Raw genomic sequence first — 25814 nt, forward strand, 5'->3', positions numbered from 1 at the left:
TCAAATGTTTACCACTTAGCTCATGGCATTACACACTAATAAATATTAAATCCACTACTTCACCTTATCTTTGCTGTATGCTATTATTTCACCAGTGGTATAAAATGTGAAAATATTTGGGTTCACATTTAACCTAAGAGTATTAAGAGGATATTAAGCACAAGCACATGAAATACGTTTGATAAAAATATATTAAATACATTTACTCTATAATTTAAGGATAGATGAATAGATAGAGATGGGTTTACTCACTTATTTTAAATTTCTTAAAGAAAAACACACTACAACTCACTAAAAATGAAACTTCAAGTGTTATTCTGACTTACATTATTCTGAGAAAAAACATTCTCAATTTGGATTCTAACATATTTTCCCATAAAAACAGTCATTGTTGGATGTGTGAGGGGAAGGGATAGTTAGGGAGTTTGAGACTGACATGCACACATGGCTTTATTTAAAATGGATAACCAACAAGGACCAGGGAACTCCACTCAATGTATAGTACAGGGAGCTCTACTCAGTGTATAGTACAGGAAACTACTCAGTGTTATGTGGCAGCCTGGGTGGGAGGAGAATTTGGGGGAGAAGTGATATATGTATATGTGTCACTGAGTCGCTCTTCTGGGCACCTGAAACTATCAAAATAGTGTTAATTGGCTATACTCTACTATAATATAAAAAGTTAAAAAAAAATAGTCATGCTTGAGAGCAACAATGAATATAGAAGGGAATAAGGAAAAGAGAAGAGAAAGTGTTCAGTAGTACAAAAAAAAAGAAAAGTAAAAGAAAGGTAAAATATCAAGGATTATCTGAATGTAACAACTACAATGGCCTCTTCTTATCCTTGGGGAAATGTGCCAAGATGTCCAGTAGACACAGGAAACAAATCCATAATGCTTCATTTTTCCCTATAGATACATACGTATGATAAAGTTTAATTTATAAATTAGACACAAAGATGAACAGCAATAACTACAATAGTAAAATATAAACAATAGTAATAAAAATAGAACAGTTATAACAATACACTGTAATAAAAGTTATGTGAATATGGTCCCTTTCTGTCCCTCTCTCTCTGTCTCTCAGAATGTCTTACTGTAAAATTTAATGCCTTTTCCACCTCAACCATTTATCATACACTATGGCCATACTTTTTGCAATTTGAGATACGATGGCAAAACTAATGTGGATTTCTTTTTCCTTCCATTAATACATAATTTCGTGAATTGAAGATCCATTCTTATGGTAGATCTTAGCAACCTTAGCATGTTTTTTTATTAAGTTGAAAACTTTCACTTTTTCACTTAAAGTAGGCACTTCACAGCTTTTGGCGTATCTGAATTGACAGCATCTCTATTCTTGTGCTTCAGGGTCATTATTAAGTAAAATAAAGGTTACTTGAACACAAACACTACAATACTGCAATAGCCGATCTGATAACCCAGACAGCTACTAAGTGACTAAAGGGTATGATGTGCTGGGCAGAGGCATGGTTCACCTTCAGGGAAAGGGTGGAGCAGGATGGCGTAAGATATCTTCAGGCTGCTGAGAATAGGTCTCAATTTAAAACTTCAGTCAGTCAGTTCAGTTCAGTCACTCATACGTGTCCGACTCTTTGCAACCCCATGAATCGCAGCACGCCAGGCCTCCCTGTCCATCACCAACTCCCGGAGTTTACCCAAACCCATGTCCATCGAGTCGGTGATGCCATCCAACCATCTCATCCTCTGTTGTCCCCTTCTCCTCCTGCCCCCTATCCTTCCCAGCATTAGGGTCTTTTCCAGTGAGTCAACTCTTCACATGAGGTGGCCAAAGTATTGGAGTTTCAGCTTCAACATCAGTCCTTCCAATGAACACCCAGGACTGATCTCCTTTAGGATGGACTGGTTGAATCTCCTTGCAGTCCAAGAGATTCTCAAGAGTCTTCTCCAACACCACAGTTCAAAAGCATCAATTCTGCGGTGCTCAGCTTTCTTCACCGTCCAACTCTCACATCCATACATGACCACTGGAAAAACCATAGCCTTGACTAGACAGACCTTGGTTGGCAAAGTAATGTCTCTGCTTTTTAATATGCTGTCTAGGTTGGTCATAACCTTCCTTCCAAGGAGTAAGCATCTTTTAATTTCATGGCTGCAATCACCATCAGCAGTGATTTTGGAGCCCAGAAAAATAAAGTCTGACACTGTTTCCACTGTTTCCCCATCTATTTCCCATGAAGTGATGGGACCAGATGCCATGATCTTAGTTTTCTGAATGTTGAGCTTTAAGCCAACTTTTTCCCTCTCCTCTTTCACTTTCATCAAGAGGCTCTTTAGTTCTTCTTCACCTTCTGCCATAAGGGTGGTGTCATCTGCATGTCTGAGGTTATTGATATTTCTCCTGGCAATCTTGATTCCTGCTTGTGTTTCTTCCAGCCCAGCATTTCTCATGGTGTTCTCTGCATATAAGTTAAATAAGCAGGGTGACAATATACAGCCTTGACGTACTCCTTTTCCTATTTGGAACCAGTCTGTTATTCCATGTCCAGTTCTAACTGTTGCTTCCTGACCTGCATACAGATTTCTCAAGAGACAGGTCAGATGGTCTGGTATTCCCATCTCTTTCAGAATTTTCCACAGTTTATTGTGATCCACACAGTCAAAGGCTTTGGCATAGTCAATAAAGCAGAAATAGATGTTTTTCTGGAACTCTCTTGCTTTTTCGATGATCCAGTGGATGTTGGCAATTTGATCTCTGGTTTCTCTGCCTTTTCTAAAACTAGCTTGAACGTCTGGAAGTTCACAGTTCACATATTGCTGAAGCCTGGCTTGGAGAATTTTTAGCATTACTTTACTAGCGTGTGCTGCTGCTGCTGCTGCTAAGTCGCTTCAGTCGTGTCCGACTCTGTGCAACCCCATAGATGGCAGCCCACCTGGCTCCTAGCGTGTGAGATGAGTGCAATTGTGCGGTAGTTTGAGCATTCTTTGGCATTGCCTTTCTTTGGGATTGGAATGAAAACTGACCTTTTCCAGTCCTGTGGCCACTGCTGAGTTTTCCAAATTTGCTGGCATATCGAGTGCAGCACTTTCACAGCATCATCTTTGAGGATTTGAAATAGCTCAACTGGAATTCCATCACCTCCACTAGCTTTGTTCGTAGTGATGCTTACTAAGGCCCACTTATGAGTTGCTTATTTCTGGAACTTTCCATTTAATATCAACCACAGTTAACATGGATAACTGAAATTATGAAAAGAGAAGCCACTGACAAGACAGGACTACTGTAGAACCTTTTTGTGAAGTTGCTTGAGTCTGCATTAGTCAAAAAATATTAAAGGCAGAGTATCTGTAACCAGAACACATTTAAAACCTAAAGACACCATGAGTTTCCTAAGGAACATTTACATCTTCTGAAGTTCAAGAAGCCACCAATACCTTGGTTTAAAGCCTCCTATGAGACTCTGAAGGACTTGTTGGCTGTGGTGTGGGCCTTCAGCTGTGGCAGTCAGCTGCTGATCCTTTTCCTGTTAACACTGAGCAAGGTGTTCAAGGTCTTCTGGCTGTGCTGCCCTCTTGGATGCCTGAGGAAAATGGCGGCTGGAGCAATGGAGAGACCATTTTCTGCTGAGACTGATGGAGCGTCCTAGTCTAACACCAAGGAATCTGGGAGACAGCAGGCCCTTCAGAAGACAACTTGGTATTGTTGGTATTGTTGTTGTTGTTTAGTCACTAAGTTGTGTCCAACTCTTTGCAACCTTATGGACTGTAGCCTGCCATTCTTCTCTGTCCATGGGATTCTCCAGGCAAGAATTCTGCAGTGGGGTTGTCATTTCCTACTCCAGGGATCTTCTGAACCCAGGTATCAAACCTACACCTCCTGCTTTGACAAGTGGATTCTTTAGCACTGAGCCACTAGAGAAGACCTTAGAAGACAACTAATAACCCTTATATCTTCAGACAAAATATTTTCTATTTCTCTAGTAAAAAAAAATATTATTACATTACTTAAATATTGATATAGTTAAGTAGCATATCTGGGCATCTTGTGTGGGCTGATCTAAAGGAAACTGATTTAAGAAGACTTCTGGAAAAGCATTTAAGTATGACTTCTGATGAAGTTTGGACATGTATGGGCATGCTTTGCAGACAGTGGAGTAGTCTGGCAGAAACCTATTGGCAAAGGAAGCTATCCTCCAAGGAAAGAATGTTTCGTTAGAAAAAGCAGGAATTGCTGTGCTGAATTTGAATAGGTAGATAAGAAACTTTCAACTATTGGAAAGAATTGGAACCCTGAGAAAAATGGAGTTGCTATTGTTTGAATCTGTTTTCAGCTTTTATATCATATCTTGGTTCTAGGTTGAAGTACAAACATAATTTTGATATCTTCAAGGGTCAAATTTGTTCCTGATAACAAATTGTTATGTCTAATGGGGACTGTAGAGGAGTAGCAAAGAAAGACAGTTCCTCCTGGTCCTGGCAGGAATGTGATGGCCATTGTCAGGCACCACAGTGTGAATACCAAAGAAGCAGACTTCCTAAGCACATGGGAGATTCTCTCTGGAAATTCTAAAAAATGATTACAGAAGCAGAAGAGATCTAGACACACAAAAAGGTAACTTGAGCCAATATAATCTATAGTATGATATTTCCTAAAATAAAAACAGGATTGTCTGTCCATCTACAAGATCTCTAGGAGCATCAGTTCCCTAATAAGATATTGACTTTAAAATATTATTGAAGTGACATCAGCAAAATTGCAGAATAGGAGTTTTCAGTCACCGTCATCCCACCTAATATCAAATTTTGACATTTATCCACAGAAAACAGTACTTTTGTAGGAGCCCATGGGTACTGCAGAGATGTTCCAGCATACCACTGAAACAAAAATTCTGAGAACACATTGAAGAGGATTAAGAATAAAAGTATCAATTTACCTGTGTCATCCTTCCCCCAAGGCAGCACAATTCAGTGCCAAGACAGACTCCCTCAGCCCATGACTTCTTCCACAGGGAAAAGCGAGAATGTAGTGAGTGAGTGCCTGGTTTCCCCTGCTGTATAGGTTGCAGCCTGAGAGGTTCAATATTTTCTCACCTCACTCAGAATACTCAGATTATTGGCACAGTTTAATGCATGGTAGAGTCTGAGAGCATTGAAGTGAAGATTCAGACCTAAGGATTTGGAAGTCAAAAAGGGCCATTGATTTTAATACTTGTTTCATGAACTACATCACGGAACCTGCCCACAAGCCAACTGGGATGCTGTCTGTAGACCTGTGGTTTGTGGACACCTCAAAGTTCTGACAATCTCACCCCTACTTTGACCCTCTTCCCATGCACATCCCCCACCAATGCCAAGTGTGAGCCTTTACAGATGACTTTGCAGGATTGAGAGATGGCATACAAATTAGAATATTTCAGGGCACTACCTTAGGGAAAACAAACGAGATTTTTGACACCCAGCCATGCTTTGCAAGACTGTGAGAAGCCAAACAATCTTAAGAATTTCCCCCTTAAGGGAACAAAAGGTGTGGAGTCTGTACATCCATAGGAAAAAATCTGAGAGTCTCATAATCCCTAGCCATGATTCTGATGGGTAAAAGTGTTATTTTAGTGAAGCCAGTCAGTAAAGACTGGAGAAAGTATCTTTTTCTTTGTTAAAAGAGCAAAGCAAGACTTCAAGGAACCCCAAAAATCAAGAAAGCATGACACTGTGCTGTGCTTAGTCACTCAGTCATGTCCAACTCTTTGTGACCCCACGGACTGTAGCCTGCCAGGGTCCTCTGTCCATGGGGATTCTCCAGGCAAGAACACTGGAGTGGGTTGCCATGGCCTCCTCCAGGGGATCTTCCCAACCCAGGGATCGAACCCAGGCCTCCTGCTTTGCAGGCAGATTCTTTACCAGCTGAGCCACAAGGGAATCCCAAGAATATTGGAGTGGGTAGCCTGTTCCTTCTACAGCAGATCTTCCTGACCTAGGAATCAAACCGGGGTCTCATGCACTGCAGGCAGATTCTTTAGCAACTGAATTATGAGGGAAGCCCAAGTAGTATTATAGTTCATATGTACTGAAAGACAAAATTTATGTATAAGTGGACCTGCAGAGTTCAGACTTGTGTTGTTCAAGGGCCAATCACACATGAACAAAATATAAGTTCAACAGAGACAGAAATCATAAAAAATAAAATAAAATTGAAAAGCACAATGAATTAAATGATAATGCAATAGAGAGCATTGATAGCAAACTCAACCAACTAGAAGAAAAACATTCATGAATTTGATGATAGATCACTTGAAATTATCCAGTCAGGAAAAAAGACAAAAGAATTAAAAGGAATGAAGAAAGACTGCAGGATTTATGGGATATTATTGAAAATGAATATGTGTATCATGGAAGTCAAAGATGGAGAAGAGAGAACGGTGAAAGCAGCATTGAGAAAAAAACATTCATTACAACCAAAGGAGCCATAAAGCTATCAGTGGATTTCTCAGAAGAAAACTTAACAGGGCATGAGAGGTGCAAAAATAGTAAATCTACTAACCAAGAATGCTTTACCTGTCAAAGCATCCTTCAGAAATAAAAGTGAGATAAAGATTTTATCAAACAAAAGTTAAAGGAGTTTGTTACCACTAGATTTGTCTTAAAAGAAATACTAAAGGAAGTTACTCAAGCTAAAATGAAAGGGTACCAGTTAATTACATAAAAATATAAGAAAGTACTCTTGGTAAAAGTATATATTTAGTGAAATTTAAAATAAGCTAATACTTATTAGTGGTGTGTAAATCACTTTCAAGTCTAATATAAAGTTTAAAAACAAAAATTTAAAAATAACTATAGCTGTAGTATTTTATAAATGGGTACAGAAAATAAAGCTGAAAAAATTAAAATATAAAATATTATTAAATATCCCAGGAAGGATGCTAATTTGTCTTCCAGTTTCATTTTGATTCACCTTGAAATCCTTAAAACAGAATCCAATAGTTGTGAATATCCTGTTCTCTGAATTTAAACTAGGCTATAGCTATAATACTTTGGCCACCTGATGGGAAGAGCCAACTCATTGGAAAAGACCCTGATGGTGGGAAAGATTGAAGGCAGGAGGAGAAGGGGATGACAGAGGACAAGATGATTGGATGGCATCACCGACTCAATGGACATGAATTTCAGCAAGTTCCAGGAGATGGTGAAGGACAGGGAAGCCTGGCGTGCTGTGGTCCACAGGGCTGCAGGGAGTCAGACACGACTGGGTGACTAAAAAACAATAGTTACAGAGTCTACTTTAGCAAACATAGGTAGTATGCAGGGAATTTAGCAATTGCCAATGGTTTGAAGGGGATTAGAGCTTAAGTGTTAGTTACTCAGTTGTGTCCGACTTTGCAACCCCATGGACTATAGCCTGCCAGGCTCCTCTGTCCATGGAATTCTCCAGGCAAGAATGCTGGATTGAGTAGCCCTTCCCTTCTCCAAGGCATCTTCCCAACCTAGGACTCGAACTTGGGTCTCCTGGATTAAAAGCAGATTTTTTACCATCTGAGACACAGAACTTAAAGGCATGTAGCCATAAACTTCTCACAGGTGGCCAACTATAAGTAGGTATTATTATTTATTTTTAAATTTACTATGTAAATTCAAGCATCTATGTGTATTAACTTTATCTTTGCCACTACGAGTTGAGATATGTTATTATAGTCCACATGATGTAGATGAGAAAACTAAGGCATGAGTAACATTGACCCATCCTCAGAAAATGGAGGATATGTAATTAGAATCCAGGTGGTCTAGTTCTAAGGATCACATGCTTAATCTCTAATTCCTGGTTAAATTTCAAATCCTTCCACAAACATTATGTCAGCTTCCCTACTTTTCTGTGGAAATACTGTTTGACTTCTGTTATTAACCAGCATCTTTTTTAGATAAGGTAATTGGAAGATAATCAAAGATTCTTAACAAGGCAGAGAAGAGTATTGTTCCTAATGGGAATCTCCTCTTCATATTTCATATAACACTTTGAAAAAAATTAACTGCTTTAATGAAGGGCTATGCAAGGAGATACGTTTGTTTTTTTTTTTTTTTTTCATCCCTTCCTAGTCATTTAACTTTAGATTTTTAGAGAAAAAACTACATTTGATCTTTCCTTCACAGAAAAAATAATTCTCTTGCATTATTGGTACAGAAATAATTCCTATACTATGAACAGTTTGTGAAGTACTTTAAACCAAATAGTTTCATGGTTGGGAAACTCTCCCTTCCCCCAAGTCTATAAACTTTCAGAAACAAGGCAAAAATTGCAATGTTTTCTTGTTAGACTCCATAAAGGTTACTTTAGTAAGTAACTTAGAAGTTACAGACACATATTACTGTTGAGGGAAAAGTAATTTGTTATAATCATTTTTAATTATAGTTATTTTTAATTATCTGTGCTGTATGTGTAAACATTAAAAATACAAACAGAGCTGCTATAGCACAGATGGTTGGTGCTTGTTACCCGGGCTGTCAAGCATCATTTGAACACTACTGCCTCCTTTTCTCTAATTGTGAGGAAAAGCAATAAAGTTGGTTCTTGGAAACAATTTTCATGTTTGAGAAAACTGGCTGTTACTAAAGATGGGAGAACCAATTTACAGAAAATTTTGTCATCCTTTCTCTCTCCCTCAGAAACATCCTCAAACTCCTCTCACTTGAGGCCCTTTTCACCCTTGATGTTTTGGGTTTACCCAGTAGTCAACACAGACATACTCATGTTTGATTTTGCTCTAACTCATCAATCAACTAATCAGCAACCTGGCATGATTAAAAAAAAAAAAAATCCCCTTCTGAAACTTGAGTATGTGCATTCAAATAACAATATGAAATGTGCAGATGGCACCAGTGTTCCAAATATCTGGTTTTACGAACATCCACAAACAAAAACCAAAGTAAAACTAAATGATATCCCAAGATTTTGACCCTAGTAGTTCTTGGGTATCAACATATGATTAAAGAAATTAGCTCCATTTTTTTTTCAGCTATTAATATGAGAACTGTTTTATCTGCCATCTGGTGGCCAGCTCTGAAGTGGGTCAAACTCCAGTTTGAATGCCCCTCACATAGACGATGAATTTGCTCTGTGAGCTTAGAGCCAAAAGTCAAAGTCTACATCATAATCCAAATGTTAAATCTCTCAGATCAATGCAAAGAAAAAAACTGCTCTTGGCTTAGCATGACATTGGTCAATACATATATTTCCATTTATTTTTCTAACTGTTGTTCAATACTTAATGTTGTCTATCTAGGCATGCTGGACTGCAGCCATAGTAAAAAGAAAAAAATTTTGATAATCAGCTTTACACAGAAAAGAATATTACCTCCAAACATGGAATTATAACCAGAAGAACAATTAAGGTTTCTTGACAAGGGATTTCACCCATAAAGATGAATATGGGTATAAAATATTTATATATTTGTAAGGTCCAGTGGCAGGGCAGTCCCTATCAGCTTTGATGGTAATGAATGAGACAATGGCTCTCTACACTGACCCACCAGCTTTACTACCAATTTTTCTGACAACCTGTGAAGACAGGAAAGACCTGCAAAATAAGGTAAAGAACATAAGCATAACATTTATTTCCTAACTTTTTGTATTTCTATTAATACACATCTTAAGATATTTATAGTACTCATTAAGTCATTTAACAGTACTCATCTGTAGAAATATACACAAAACACAGTATATGAATATGTAAGTGATCTCTTCTCATATCCAGATACATGAGATAAGTTAACGAGATAGAAAACATGTACTCAGAAGTTGAGGAAGAAAATTCTAAATTTGGAAAAAAAAAAAAAAAAGTTGCACTCTTTTAGCCCCAACACAGTTGTTAATGATGAGTATTGAGATAATTAAAAACCAAAATTTAATTCATCACTGAGGGTGCCAGATGAACAGGTCCAGAGTACCTATCTGTTTCTATCACAGAAACAAGTTACAAAGACTACTCTTGCCATTTCATACCAATATTATATTTAATGATGAAATTGCCCTTATTAAAGTCATAGTACTTTGCTGAGAATATGGATTTATGGGTCAAGAGCATTGTCTCCTTAATTTTGGGAATGTGATGAGTAGTACAGGCAAGATTAAGCCCCAGTTATTTTGAATACATCCCATAATGAATGTTGTTTAGTCGCTAAGACTTGTCTGACTCTTTTGCAGGCTAATGGACTGTAGCCTGCCAGGCATCTCTATCCATGGATTTTCCAGCAAGAATACTAGAATGGGTTGCCATTTCCTTCTCCAGGGGATCTTCCCGACCCAGGGATTGAACCCACCTCTCACCCATCTCCTGCATTGGCAGGAGGATTCTTTATCTCGGAGAAGGCAATGGCTCCCCACTCCAGTACTCTTGCCTGGAAAATCCCATGGATGGAGGAGCCTGGTAGGCTACAGTCCATGGGGTCGCTGGGAGTCGGACACGACTGAGTGACTTCACTTTCATTTTTCCCTTTCATGCACTGGAGAAGGAAATGGCAACCCACGCCAGTATTCTTGCCTGGAGACTCCTAGGGACGGCGGAGCCTGGTGAGCTGCCATCCATGTGAGCTGCCGTCCATGGGATCGCACAGAGTCGGACACGACTGAAGTGACTTAGCAGCAGCAGCAGCAGCATCTGGAATGTTAGAAGTGAACAATTTCACATCCATTATCTAAGTTAGTGTCTATCACATGAGTCAGACTTTTGAAGTCTGTACTATAAAAGCTGATTTTAATTGAATGGACAAGTAATTCGATTACATGCTCAGTGTCTCGCCTTGTAAACATAGTGAGCCCAGCAGCCATATTCTTTAGAAAACAAAGGGCCTGACAGGCAGTCTGTGGACTTCTCAGCTATAGTCATTTATAAAACAACCTACACAGAATGCATAATTAAAAATAATAATATTTAAGAACATCACTGGGCTAGGAAATCAAATTAGAAAACAGAACTGAGTGGAAAGCAGGAATCCAGAGAACTGAAGCCAGTTTTGTCTTTAAAGACAATTGGAATCCAGTGATATCCAGCTTCCAAAGCAAAGATTAGAGGCATCCTTTCACATGGGTGTGGTCCAGGACCACAGACACTGAAAATAGAATGGTGGAAAATAAGAGGGTGAATTTTCCCCACCGGAGGGTACAACGGAAACTTTCTTGCCCTGACTTTGGAGTCAACTGGAGGAAAAGAGAAATCTCCACTAGTGGTGTTGGAGAAGACTCTTGAGAGTCCCTTGGACTGTGAGGAGATCCAACCAGTCCATCCTAAAGGAAATCAGTCCTGAATAGTCATTGGAAGGACTGATGCTGAAGCTGAAACTCCAATACTTCGGCCACCTGATATGAAGAACTGACTCATTTGAAAAGACCCTGATGCTGGGAAAAATTGAAGGCAGGAGGAGAAGGGGATGACAGAGGATGAGATGGTTGGATGGCATCACCGACTCAATAGACATGAGTTTGAGTAAATGCCAAGAGTTGGTGATGGACAGGGAGGCCTGGTGTGCTGCAGTCCATGGGGTCACAAAGAGTTGGACATGACTGAGTGATTGAACTGAACTGAACTGAAAAAGTCCATGGGATTCTTCAGGCAAGAATGCTCGAATGGGTTGCCATTTCCTTCTCCTGAAAAGACACCACCACATGCCAACTCTCACAAGATGGTCTAACACCAGTTCACACTTTCTTTTCTGATTCCAGAAATCCCATAAGTTCCATGTTTATTAGTCTTCCTTCAGGATCCTTAGTGTTCTCAGTACCTAGTAGAAGTGATGCAGCTCTTCATGAGAGAAACTCACCTTTCACTCAACTCAGAGCCCCCAAATTCTCAAAAAATAAAGTGGCAGACATGACAGCTCACATTCAAAAATGAAATATACAAGACAATACAACATCATGAGCAAGATCCTGCTGAAATGCAAAAGCCATAATCAAACACAAAAACCTTCCAAGTGATCAGATACAGAACAATAGATATGTTTACTGCATATAAAAATGACTAAATATAATAAATTCTAACAGCACTCTTTTTCTCCCTTGTTTACTCACTTATCCCATTGCTCTCCTTAGCTCTTGGAATCACCAAGTCAGTACTTGTTCATCTGGCTCCTTGTCCTTGAAGTCTATTGAGATATAAATTTTCTGATCTATTTTCCTCAGCTAGTCCCATTTCACACTTAACCCCAATCATTTCCCTGATGTAGGAAAACCTGAATTTTCTTTCAACAGCAAGCCTCTCATTACAAAATTACCCCATACCATCTTTGACCTGCCTTTTGAACAAGAAGGTCAAATGGCTTTATCATTAAATAGTAGCCTTGACTTCTTCAGATCCACTCACTATAGACACTACCTTCACATCTTTGCTTGAAGGTGAAGTGTGAATTGGTCAGTCATGTCCAACTCTTTGAGGCCGCATGGACTGTAAGCCCACCAGGCTCCTCTGCACATGGAATTCTCAAGGCATGAATACTGGAGTGGGTAGTCATTCCTTTCTCCAGGGGATCTTCCTGACTCAGGGATCAAACCTGGGTTTCCTGCATTGCAGGAAGGTTCTTTACTGTCTGAGCTACCAGGGAAGCCCCACATCTTTGCTTGGACCTAACCAAATCCTAATCCAAGATCCATCATTTATTAGCATGTCTGGCCAGTCTCATGACTTTCACTATTATTTATTTGCTAGCCACTCTCAAACTTAAATCTCCTGCCTAGAATTCTCTCCTAAATGGTACACTCATATATTTGATCGTCTACTTAATTATCTCCAAATGGATGCCTGATAAATGTTTTAATTTGTACATATCCGAACTTTAACTGATATTCCTTCTAAAACTGCTTTTCCTCAAGTCTCCTCAATACACTGGATGGTACATCCATCCCTCAGTGGCTCAACTAAACACTTTCCACTGAAAAGTCATGTTTGAATCTTTCTCTCGTACCTCACATCCAATTTTCAGGAATTCAATGGACTATTGCTTCCAATTATCTGCAAAATATGATTAGTTTTTCTCTCAATATCCACTGTACAGGCTGATTATGAAGCTATTTGCCTCACCTACTTTTAGAAGTTCATTTTTCCAGTAGGAAGTTCTGCTCTGAATCCCAGATTGAGAATTTGAACTTGAAGAGTTTAATTTTACCAGTCTTCTTCTGCAACGAGAGTGGCTATCACACATATATTGAGTTTCCAGCTGGAATTCTGATCAGTTCGAAATGCTGCAGGCCCTCATCTGTTTATGATATAAACTTTGTCTTATGTGTCATGAGCAGCTCCCTTGGGTTCCAATGACGATGGCCCTTGAGGCACCAGATAGTGGGCCACTGGCTTAAACATCAAATATCAGCCCTACAGTCAGGTCAAGACACTGTCTCCATATTGCTTGGTCTGACTTCTACCCAATCCCACCTCACTTTCAACCATTTGAATATTTGGTGAAGGCACTTTTACAATTCAAATCTAAGTCTTAAAGCAATTGAAGGCCAAAGGTAAGATGTAGTCCTGGATTCATGCAGTGGCTCAACTGCCATAAAGATATGGCCTTTCTCTCTTTATCCTCCAGTGTACACATGTAGGCCTTCATCTTTATTACTGTGGTCTGGAGGCTGTCAAGGGACTGCTTCTTCTCCAAACATCATGGCTACATTTCAGGCATCAAGAAGAAAAGAGGAACACAAGGAGCAGGACACTTATCAGCAAAGTGAAAACTCAGAAATCCTCATCTTGTGTCTGTTTAGAACTGTGCCATATATCTTATCCCAGTTTCAAAGAAGTATTTGCAACTGGAAAGGGAGTATTTTTAGCTGTTATACTGGCTTTCTGAACGTAATAAAGATTCTCTCAAAGGAAAAGGAGCAATGTATAATGTGTAGACAGTTTTGGCCATGTTTCTCAAAGAACACTAGGCCTGATCCATAATCTGAAAAAAAAAAAAAAAAAGATCATGCAAGTTGAAAGAATACTAAGCAGTAGGTTAAAAATATGTCCTCTTTTTCCTACAAGGCTCATTTACCTTTAAAATTGCAAAGATAATTGTCCATTGGCTCATTCTTCCTTGGGGTCAGCTCACCATTGGACCAATTTGTTCCCTTTTTTTTAAGTAAGCACTTGATCAGCTTGCTTCCAGTTTGAATGCCTGGAAGATTAGAGAGTTCTGTTTCAGTCATTTTTTCCAATTCTTTTACTACTTTTCTGTCTCAGTTGGCTCATTTTCATGGTTCACAAGTTGAATAGTACAAATCGCCTATATTTATTGGTCTAAGAATAGTTTTAAGCTTAAGAATATGGCTCATTATAGTATAAGGAATATTAGTTAGATATGCTATTCCTAAGAAAACAGTTCACTTTTATGCAGGATTCCTCTCACTTGCTGACTGCCAAAAAGCTTGTAGCCAAACTTGGCATCTGCTCTGATAAAGTTTATAGGACTTTAGCGATACATTTTGGGGGGGTTAGAAGTTCTTTCTTGACTCCATTTTTCTCAGGTACTTATAGTTTATGCTCTCTTACCATATTATTTATACATCTTCATAAGCCTAGTCTCCTTCCAAAAAGGTGGAATGAAAATAAACTATAATATTATTGAATAAGTAAAGTGTCACATAGGCCAAATACTTTCTGCATGTAGTGCATTGAGTTATGAATCCTGAAAGCACACGAAAGAGTTAGAACACATGTTACTGTTGGTAAGAATCCTAAGTATATATCCATACTCTCCTTTCTCATGTGAAACAGTGAAGTTCAACTTGCAAATATGTAATGACTAGTGAATTTTAAGTGTAAAGTGAGAGTATATATCTGCTGCTGCTGCTGCTGCTAAGTCGCTTCAGTCGTGTCCAACTCTGTGCGACCCCATAGACGGCAGCCCACCAGGCTCCGCCATCCCTGGGATTTTCCAGGCAAGAACACTGGAGTGGGTTGCCATTTCCCTGCTAGGAGGTGACAAATGAGAATAGAGGCTTTGGAAAAGAAGAATATATGATTACTGTTGGAGGAAAAAAGTGAAATATTGTTGAAAGAAGCGGGAGCCCTAAAGAAAGAGAGAATGAAAAGAGGTAAAGTGCACAGACATGGAAGTGAACGTGTCATATGAAGAGTCATAAGATTACATGACTATGTTAATGGTCCATAAATATGTCTAATATCAGGCTGATAAGAGCAGAATTTAAAAGGAGAAAGTAGAGAGCCTTCCACTGGATTCAGCAAGAAACTAGGAACCACCTCATTCTGGAACAGGAAAGAGATGTGATGAAACAGTGTTTCAGGAAGATTAATTTCATAAGTACTATGAAGAATGGATTGGCATGAAACTGAATTGAGGGAGAACAGCTAGGAGTCTGTTGAAACAATCCATGTGTGTAGTTATGAGGGCCAGGACAAAAATGGTAACTGCTGAAATGGAAACAAGTGAAAAAAATGAAGAGCCATTATATGAAACATCAGCAGTCTCCAACTTTAAAGAGAATCCAGCTGAGAACTGGAGGTTAATCTGTCTGTATGGCAGCATTAACCATGCTTATAATAGTGCATATGTCATTATCTACTTCTACAGATAGAGGGGTTGACAAATAATGGACCCCATGTCTACAATTCCTACCAACTCTAAAATAGTCTCCCAGTTGCTATTATTTGTGCTCTAATGATTTCATGAAAATGGTTATTTCTTGATTCCAATTACGTTGGTAATTTCTGAAATAAATCACAGGTCCTATCAACCCTGAAACTGGTCTTGCATTTGGCCTCTTCTTTACAAAGTGTTCAAGTTTACACCATAAACTGATGATAAGCCTAAAAGCGTCTAAGGTATTATGTCACTCTGCTGCAAAATCATAGTGATAGCTATTTTAAAATGTTACCAGCTATTCATATTTGAAATCTTCAAAAGCATTGTATTTCCTAGGCCTTATGAAGATGGCTGACTGTTTGCCAAAATTCATGCTTTTCTCTCTTCCTGAAAACTGAACTTGAATACCTTTTGCCTCTGTGCAGAAATGTAACTGAGTTCTTACCAATGGACTATCAATAGGATTGATGTTCACCACTTCCAGGCCTTGTCTGTGTAACTGTTCATATCCATTCTTCCATTCTAAAAATTTCATAGAATTTCAATTCCAAGTGACCTTGTGAAACACAGGCCAAAGTTGTTAAGACCTCAGTCAGTCTGGATCCCTGAAGAATTACACAAATTCTTCCCCCAAGGCAGATTTGTTACAATCTTAGACTCCTATGTGAATGAAATATAAACTTCTCCTTGTACTTAAGCCATTATACATTTTGTTCAATTAGTTGGCCCACCCTAATACACTAGATATCAAGTTTTCCCTTGAAAATGATAGTTGACAAAAATCACATCATGGCTGTGATGTAGTCCTCTGAGATGACAGTAAATATCAGGTTGAGCATCATATTTAAGCCAAAATTGGAAATGTTTTACGAAAATATTCATCTAATCTTCCAAACTTTGTGGATCCTTCCTATGACCCTGGAGCTGAGCTGTTTTTGTGTGATGTGTGCATGGAATGTCTTAGGGGCTGTATCTAGAGGCTGTTTACAATTTTCCAAAACCACATGCAAAAGAAGCAAGTAGCAAATCTAAAGAAAGATGTAGGAATAAGCTGAATAGTTTATCAAGCTGAGCATGCTTAAATGGTAGATATGGATTGATACTGAAAGATGGAGGAACAAATTGGAACATCTATGGGGTTCCAAAATTTTACGTTCCATAAGAGAACCTATTATTAATAGTTACTACTTGATATCTATCTCCTTCTTTTTTACTATTTTATAAATGTTTTTGGTATAGACATATATAAATTGCACGAATTCTAAATTACAGTTAATTCTTATAATGTAAATATACTCTCTTGTCCACTTCAGTCAGTTTTAGCCCCAGAGTTAATGATGCTTCTGACTTTTATTGCTATAGATATATAAATAAAAAATTACAGAACACATATACCATGTCTGCTTCTTTTCTTGTATATACATATACATATTATATACATAATCACAAATATAATTAGTAATATTGGTGTCAATGTTGCTGAAATAGCTCTGTTTCATTTTTGCATAGTATTCTATGAATATACCATAATTTATTCATTTTTGTATTGATGAATGTTAATATTTAGTTTATTTTCAGTTTGGGGCTCTTCTAAATAATACTGCTAAGAGAATTATGCTGCATGTATTTTGGTGCACATTTGCCTATATCACTGTTAACACAGTGCTGTTTTAGCTGCATCCCATACATTTTAATGTATTATAATTATATTTTCATTCAGTTTAAAATATTTTCTGTTTTTCTTTTGATTTCTTTTGTAAAATTTCTTACTTGAAATATTTGAAAAGTATCTACCTATTAGTTTGCTATTGATTTCTGAAGTACAGTTGTGATTAGAAAAAGTTTCTGCATTATTTTAGTTCTTTGAAATTTATTCATACTTGTTTTATAGCATTTCTGAGCTTATTGAGTACATACTATTAAGTAAATTTTAATATATTTTTGATGCCTTCTATACATTCTTTAAATTCATAATTAAATAAATATAGATTATTGATGTACACTTTTGGTTAGTTCTTGCATGGTATATTTTTTTGACTCTTTTAATTCCAAAATTTCTGTGTCTTTATATTGATGATTGGCCATTTTTTAAACAGAAATATTATGGTCCCTTTTTTTTCTTATGTCTTACAAATGTTGTCTCTATTTGGATAACTGAGTTTATTGGAATTAAATTTATTTCCACTTAATATGTATAAATATCAATTTCCTCAGAGATATATCAATAACCTCAGATATGTAGATGACACCATCCTTATGGCAGAAAGCAAAGAACAGCTAAAGAGCCTCTTGATGAAGGTGAAAGAAGAGAGTGAAAAAGCTGACTTAAAACTCAACATTCAAAAAACTAAGATCATGACATCTGTTCCCATCACTTCATGACAAATAGATGGGGAAACAATGGAAGCAGCTACGGACTTTATTTTCTTGGACTCCAAAATCACTGCAGATGGTGACTGCAGCCATGGAATTAAAAGATGCTTGCTCCTTGGATGAAAAGCTATGACATACTCAGACAGCATATGAAGAAGCAGAGACATTACTTTGTCAACAAAGGTCCACATAGTCAAAGCTATGGTTTTTCCAGTAGTCATGTATGGATGTGAGAGTTGGACCAAAAAGAAGGCTGAGCACTGAAGAATTGATGCTTTTGAACTGTGGTGAAGACTCTTGAGAGTCCCTTGGACTGCATGGAGATCAAAACAGTCAATCTTAAAGGAAATTAGCCCTGAGCATTCATTAGGACTGATGCTGAAACTGAAGCTCCAATACTTTGCCCATGTGATGCAAAGAGCTGACTCATCAGAAAAGACCCAGATTCTAGGAAATATTGAAGGCAGGAGGAGAAGGGGACAGCATTGGATGAGATGGTTAGATGACATCACCGACTCAGTGGACATGAGTTTGAGCAAGCTCTGGGAGATGGTGAAGGAAAGGAAGCCTGAAGTGCTGCAGTTCATGGGGTCACAAAGAATCAGACATGACTGAGCGACTGAACAATTTCTTGAATAATATATGTAGTTTTAAATCTCCTGAATATTTTAGCATCTTTTTAGTTTGGACCTAAGGGCAACTAACTATGTAAAGGTCACTCTGTCGTGTCCAACTCTTTGTGACCGCATGGACTATACAGTCCCTGAAATTCTCCAGGCCAGAACACTGGAGTGGGTAGCTGGCCTTTACCTTCTCCAGGGGATCTTCCCAAGCCAGGGATTGAACCCATGTCTGCTGCATTACAGGCAGATCCTTTACCAGCTGAGCCACAAGGGAAGCCCAAGAATAATGGAGTGGGTAGCCTATCCTGTCTCCAGCATATCTTCCTGACCCAGGAATAGAACTGTGTCTCCTGCATTGCAGGCGAATTCTTTACCAACTGAGCTATGTTGAGCCTGAGGGCAACTAACTCTATCTGTGCCAATTTTATTTGCAAAGAACATTTTTCACCTTTCTTTCTGGAAGATCATAGCTCCAAAGTGGATTTGTTTTGGCAGTTATTTCACCAGTATGTTAAAAGTTTTATTTTCACTGAAATTTTCTTTTTCTTGAAAAATCTAGTCTCTGTCATATTGCTGCTTCTCTAAATCATTGTGCATCTCTTTCTCTGTTTTCTTTGATATATTTCTTCCTGGGGTTAGTAGTCAGTTTACTATGCCGTGTCTACGGGTATATCTCTTTGTATTCATCATGTTGATACCTTTGATCAGTTTGAAAATTTTCAGTCAATTTCCATTGAAATATTGTTTCTTCTCCCCATTTTAATATGTCTTTCCCAATAGGACTGAAATCCCATGATACATTCAATAATGTTATGTCCCATTCATCATTTATCTTCTTTTCAGTATTTTCCAATTTTTTTCCATCTTCGATTTTCCTGGATGTTTTAATTGATTCATTTTCCATTCCAATAAACATTGTTTTTCTGTGTCAAATCTGTTAAGTCTGTTTACTACATTTTAAAGTTTATTTTTACAAATGAAAAAGATACAATTTTGAATTGTCTTTATCTGATTAGCAGACATCTGGTCTTGTCTAAAACCTTTTGACATGAACCAAACATGCTCATGGTCACTTTGATCAAAGCTAGATTTCAAGGACGTTTTCATGGGCCAAATATGTTCTGGACATTTTGGACAAGATGAAACGTCTTCCAAAGCCTGTGTCTACATTGTATAGATTTAAGATTCTGACAAGATTCTTTTTACTTTAATTTATTGTCTTAAATATATAAATCATAATGATTTGTAAAACTATCTGTAAAAGTATCTGATTTACCTGTCTTTTTTTTTTCTTTTTTTTAAATTATAATTGATTTACAGTGTTGTGTTAGTTTCAAGTGTACAGCAAAGTGATTGAATTATACGTGCATATGTATCTATTTATTTTCAGATACCTTTCCTTTACAGCTTATTATTAAACATTGAGTATAGTTCCCTGTGCTATATGGTAGATCCTTGCTGGTTATCTGTTTTATATATGGTAGTGTATCTGTTAATCCCAAACTGCCAATTAATTCCACCCTCCGTCCCTTTCCCTTTTGGTAACCATGAGTTTGTTTTCTATATCTGTGGGTCTATCTCTGTTTTATGGATAAGTTCATTTGTATCATCTTTTTTTTGGACTCCACATATAAGTGCTTTCTGGAGAAAGGAATGGCAACCCACTCCGGTATTCTTGCCTGAGGAATCCCATGGACTGAGGAGATTGGTGGGCTACAGTCTATGGGGTTGCAAAGAATCAGACATGACTGAGCATATATGAGCATAAGTACTTATCCTATGATATTTGTCTTTCTTTCTTTGACTTATTTTACTTAGTATATAATCTCTAAGTCTATCCATGTTGCTGTGAATGGCATTTTCATTCTCTTTTCAATTCTCAAGTTTTTCCTTTACTTTTATTTTATCCTGTTTCTTGTCAAATATTTGTTAAATATTAACCCCTTTGTATAAAAATTATAAAGCTAAATATGTTATTGTATTCCCCAACAAATAATTGATTTCTTTTGGACATTTATGGGCTTCCCTGATAGCTCAGTTGGTAAAGAATCTGCCTTCAATGCAGGAGACCCCGGTTTGATTCCTGGGAAAATCCACTGGAGACGGGATAAGTTGTGCACTCCAGTATTCTTGGATTTCCGTTGTAGCTCAGCTGGTAAAGAATCTGCCTGCAATGCGGAAGACCTGGGTTCAATCCCTGGGTTGGGAAGATCCCCTGGAGAAGGGAAAGGCTACCCACTCCAGTATTCTGGCCTGGAGATTTCCATGGACTAGTCCATGGGGTCACAAAGAGTCAGACACAACTGAGCAACTTTCACTTTCACTTTCTTCGGACATTATATAACAAATAGAGCATGTTGAAATAATTAAGGGTGATCTGTCTCAAATTTGTTCTTATTTTTAGGCACAGTCTTTCTACTTTCTCAACTAGAAGGGTTTACTGAGGCTACAACACCTTGAAAAATCTCAAGTGGATTGATTGCCATAAGACCTGTCCTTTTTCTTTGCTTCTCTTTGATCCTCAGTGGTCAAGCCCAGAAGATTGCCCCAATGATGCTCATGAGCAGTGACCCAAGTGGACCTCCTGGGAAGTCTCTTTCAACACTGGGAGAGGTGGATGTCCACCTTGGGATCCTTTTTTTCCCCACTGGAGATACCACAGGCCCAGGGCTGTCTTCCTGGTGTCAGGCACTGTGTCAGCCTTGTGGGGTAATGCAGTCAAAAGGTGGCATCTCCTCTTACCCTCTATGAGTATCTGTAGTCCAGGGAGGTACTTCAGCCTCACTCCAAGATTCTGGGATTTTCACAGTGATATCTTGTCTATGGATAGTTGCTAGTTAGTCTTCTTCTGACGGGAACTAAAGTCAGGAATAACCTATTCACCATCTTGATAACATCACTTTGAAATTGGCGTGTAGTTTAACACTTATTATCTTAGATTTTATGAAAGATGCCAAATCGCTCTATACTCTCTGATGTTACTTCTCAATTGTGTCAGAATTCAGCCAGGAAAAAAAGATGATATTCATTCTTTATTAGCTGCATCCCCAAACTTCAACCAAGGGGAATTAATTTATCTGTACCTCCACATCCTCATGCATAAACTAAAATTTATTGCCAAGTGTCAGACACTATGTCATGTTTTCTACATATTTTGACTAATGTAATCCTTTATAGCCTCCCTATGAGGAAAATAAAGCATGAAAAATCTAAATAACTCACCTGAAGTTACGTGGATAGTAAGTAGAAAAGCTGGCATTTGGATCCAGGTTGTCTAGTTCTAGACCCTTAATTCTTAACCAAGATAACACTATCTCACATGGTTATCAAAAAGATTAAATAAAATAATAATCATGCAAAGCATTTAACACAGTACCAAGTGCATAAGAATGTTTAATAAATGATGTGATATTTATATTTGTTATCAGTACTTTTGCAAGCTGAGTTAATCAGAAGATCCTCATGTGTAAAGAAAAGACCAAATATTTTGGAGAAAGAGAAATCTAAATCCAAATTGCAACTTTTCAATTAATTACATGGTAATTTTCAACAAATTACTTAAACTTTCTGTGTCTTGCTTTTCTTTGCTGTAAAAGGAGTAATAATATAAATATTGTAAGATGTTTATAAAGATATTCATTTAGCAAAGTTTTCAAACTTCTATTATGTGTACATTTCCAGGCACTGAGAATATAGCATAAATTAACTCTAGAATATAGAGTGAAACAGACAAAAATCTGTTTATCAACCATAGGGATGATAATGTATGACACACAGTAAGCCCTCAGGTTTGAATTTTAAAAGTTAAAATTTTGAACTTTCCTTTTTAAGTTAATGAATCTTGAATCTCCTATTCTGTTTAAATTTGGCAGAAAAATGTCAGTCTACAAGCATGATGTAGTCTTTTTTGATCTGACCTTTAATTCTGTAATATAGCTTTCAGACAAGGAAATAGTACTGTATATAATCATTACCAGATAATTTTACTTACTGATTTCTTTCTTCTCCACCTTCTTTTCTGAAGTGCTTATAGTTCCTGTTTTATATTTAGTAATATTTGTAAACCTACTGAATAATCATTTAAATTCCTCTCTCAATTAACTATCCAACAGAAATCTCTGCTGAGCTATGACTCGATATAAGAACTTCTGTGATGGCTGCAATGATATTGAATATGTTTTCTACCAAGTACTTGACATGAAACTTGCTGTTCCTATCAGGTAGGAAGCTTGCATAATTCTCATAGGTGCTTGCATAATTCTTATTCTCCCTGATAAACATGCTTTGAGTTGTGTACTTTAACTTGACAATATGCCTGCCTCATTAGCATCATAACTAGCACATTTCATAATTAAAATGCTAATTCCATCAATGATATATTTTATGATATAGTTTATGGGTACTTAACTGGAATTTCAGTTGAGCTATTTCAAATCCTGAAAGATGATGCTGTGAAAGTGCTGTACTCGATATGCCAGCAAATTTGGAAAACTCAGCAGTGGCCACAGGACTGGAAAAAGTCAGTTTTCATTCCAATTCCAAAGAAAGGCAGTGCCAAGGAGTGTTCAAACTACTGCACAATTGCACTCATCTCACACACTAGCAAAGTAATGCTCAAAATTCTCCAAGCCAGGCTTCAACAGTATATGAATCATGAACTTCCAGATGTTCAAGCTGGATTTAGAAAAGGCAGAGGAACCAGAGATCAAATTGCCAGCATCCATTGGATCATCAAAAAAGAGAGAGATTTCCAGAAAAACATCTACTTCTGCCTTATTGACTATGCCTAAGCCTTTGACTGTGTGGATCACAATAAACTGGAAAATTCTGAAAGAGATGGGAATACCAGACCACCCTGCCTCCTGAGAAATCTGTATGCAGGTCAAGAAGGAACAGTTAGAACTGGACATGGAACAACAGACTGGTTACAAATAGGAAAAGGAGTACGTCAAGTCTGTATATTGTCACCCTGCTTATTTAACTTATATGCAGAGTACATCATGAGAAACGCTGTGCTGGATGAAGTACAAGCTGGAATCAAGATTGCTGGGAGAAATATCAATAACCTCAGATATGCAGATGACACCATCCTTATGGCAGAAAGCAAAGAAGAGCTAAAGAGCCTCTTGATGAAGGTGAAAGAGGAGAGTGAAAAAGCTGACTTAAAACTCAACATTCAAAAAACTAAGATCATGGCATCTGTTCACATCACTTCATGACAAATAGATGGGGAAACAATGGAAGCAGCTACAGACTTTATTTTCTTGGACTCCAAAATCACTGCAGATGGTAACTGCAGCCACGGAATTAAAAGATGCTTGCTCCTTGGAGGAAAAGCTATGACATACCTAGACAGCATATGAAAAAGCAGAGACATTACTTTGTCAACAAAGGTCCACATAATCCAAGCTATGGTTTTTCCAGTAGTCATGTATGGATCTGAGAGTTGAACCTCACATAAAGTAGGCTGAGCACTGAAGAAATGATGTTTTTGAACTGTGGTGAAGACTCTTGAGAGTTTCTTGGACTGCATGGAGATCAAACCAGTCAATCCTCAAGGAAATCAGTCCTGAGTATTCATTAGGACTGATGCTGAAACAAGCTCCAATACTTTGCCCTCGGGATGTGAAGAGCTAACTCATCAGAAAAGACCCAGATGCTAGGAAATATTAAAGGCAGGAGGAGAAGGGGACAGCAGAGGATGAGATGATTGGATGGCATCACCAACTCAATAGACATGAGTTTGAGTAAACTCTGGGAGTTGGTGACATACAGGGAAGCCTGACATGCTGCAGTCCATGGTGTTGCAAAGAGTCGGACATGACTGAGCAACCGAACTGAACTGAAAAGTTATAAACCTTTTCCTTCCAGTACGTTTCAAATTTTGTTCTCTAATATTACAGACTCCAGTGGTGATGCACATTTTTAAAACTCATGAGATTATTTAGTCTTTAAAATGGTTTTAGGAGGTCCTCTAATATCACCCACACTTTTCTGCCTTTGAATAGTGAAGCTCCTTGCAACATCCCCTGGGGAATAATGGGAATCCAAGACATGATTTTAGCTCAGTGTCATGTCCCCCACACATTCTCTATACTGTCTTCCTTGGGGAGATCTATCTCTTTCTTTCTTCTCATTTTTCTCATCTCTATTCTCGTTTTTTGTTCTTTCTTTATTCTTTTTATATAATCTTAATTCTAGTTTCCAGCTTTCCAGTACTTTTCTGTTCTCTTCTGGGTTGCTCTCATCATCAATTACATTTATTCATAGTTCTGTTTGTTGTGTGACAAATAAATTGCAAGATTATCAAGAAGCAAGTTGGTTCCATGCATACAAATTATCAAAGTGGCATAAACAGCTTTATAGAAAGTTAAAAATCAAAGCAAATAGACTAGATACTTCTAAAAGTAGCTAGAAAATAAATATATCATAGTGAACTAAAGGTGTAAGAAAACATCTCACAGACAAAGAAATAAAAAATAGAGAAACAGTTGTCATCTATCAAAGTGTCAGGCACTTTGCAAATGTTCCTTAAATATTTTTGTAACATTCTCAAGTTGCTCTTATTGCAGAAAATTAATCTCAGATAATTCTGTAATATATTACTTAATGTTAAGTGCAACTACTTGTCAGAGCTGAGAATTGAATTTTGGTCTATCTTTTCCAAAAATCCATGTTAATTTTAGCTTATCATCCTTTCCATGGTAGCCCCTGATTATTTCCATAGAGGGAACTATGGTGAGGTTGGTTATTTGGCTCATTATAATGCCTAAAATATTTTCAATGAAAGTGAAGAGAATAGAATCAAATCAAGTTAATCATTATTTTCTTTTGATTTTGGTACATTGGCTTCTACCTAATTGGCCAGTGGTTAGAACTGATTGGCAGGTGTGCTAATAAGTCAACTCTTGTTAAAAAGGAAATGACTGATATCTAAATATAGTATCAAGCTCAAGGATTCTCATGTATGTTACAATTTACTCAATCTCCAAGGATGGAGTCAACTTTCCATAGGAAAGCATTCACAAAATATTATAGCATGTGTCCCATGACAGCAATTTCCAATCATTAGGCTCTGGCACACTCTATGTGAGTACTGATTCTAAGATATACAACAAATAATGCATTGATAATGTGAATCCTGATGATTGCATGTGATTTGTCAAAAGCAACAGATTAGGGAAGATTAAAGATTATGCCTGTTAACAGAGTCACCTGCTTTCATTTGAACTAGTTAGTGTTGAGAGACAATTAAGGGTCTCTTGTGTTTCTA

General features: G+C 37.6%; 1 long non-coding RNA gene across 1 annotated transcript in view; it reads left to right on the forward strand.

Moving 5' to 3' along the window:
* The window catches only part of LOC145503581 (uncharacterized), a 217037-nt gene extending 192186 nt beyond the window's left edge, over positions 1–24851 (forward strand). The window contains exon 6 of the long non-coding RNA XR_014051574.1: positions 22654–24851. This is a non-coding gene — a long non-coding RNA (uncharacterized LOC145503581). The remainder of the gene's footprint in view (positions 1–22653) is intronic.
* The last annotated feature ends 963 nt before the right edge of the window (positions 24852–25814 follow it).

The sequence above is a fragment of the Giraffa tippelskirchi genome, chromosome 4 (assembly GCF_054371585.1).
Source record: "Giraffa tippelskirchi isolate mGirTip1 chromosome 4, T2T-mGirTip1v1.2.pri, whole genome shotgun sequence".
Lineage (NCBI taxonomy): Eukaryota > Metazoa > Chordata > Mammalia > Artiodactyla > Giraffidae > Giraffa > Giraffa tippelskirchi.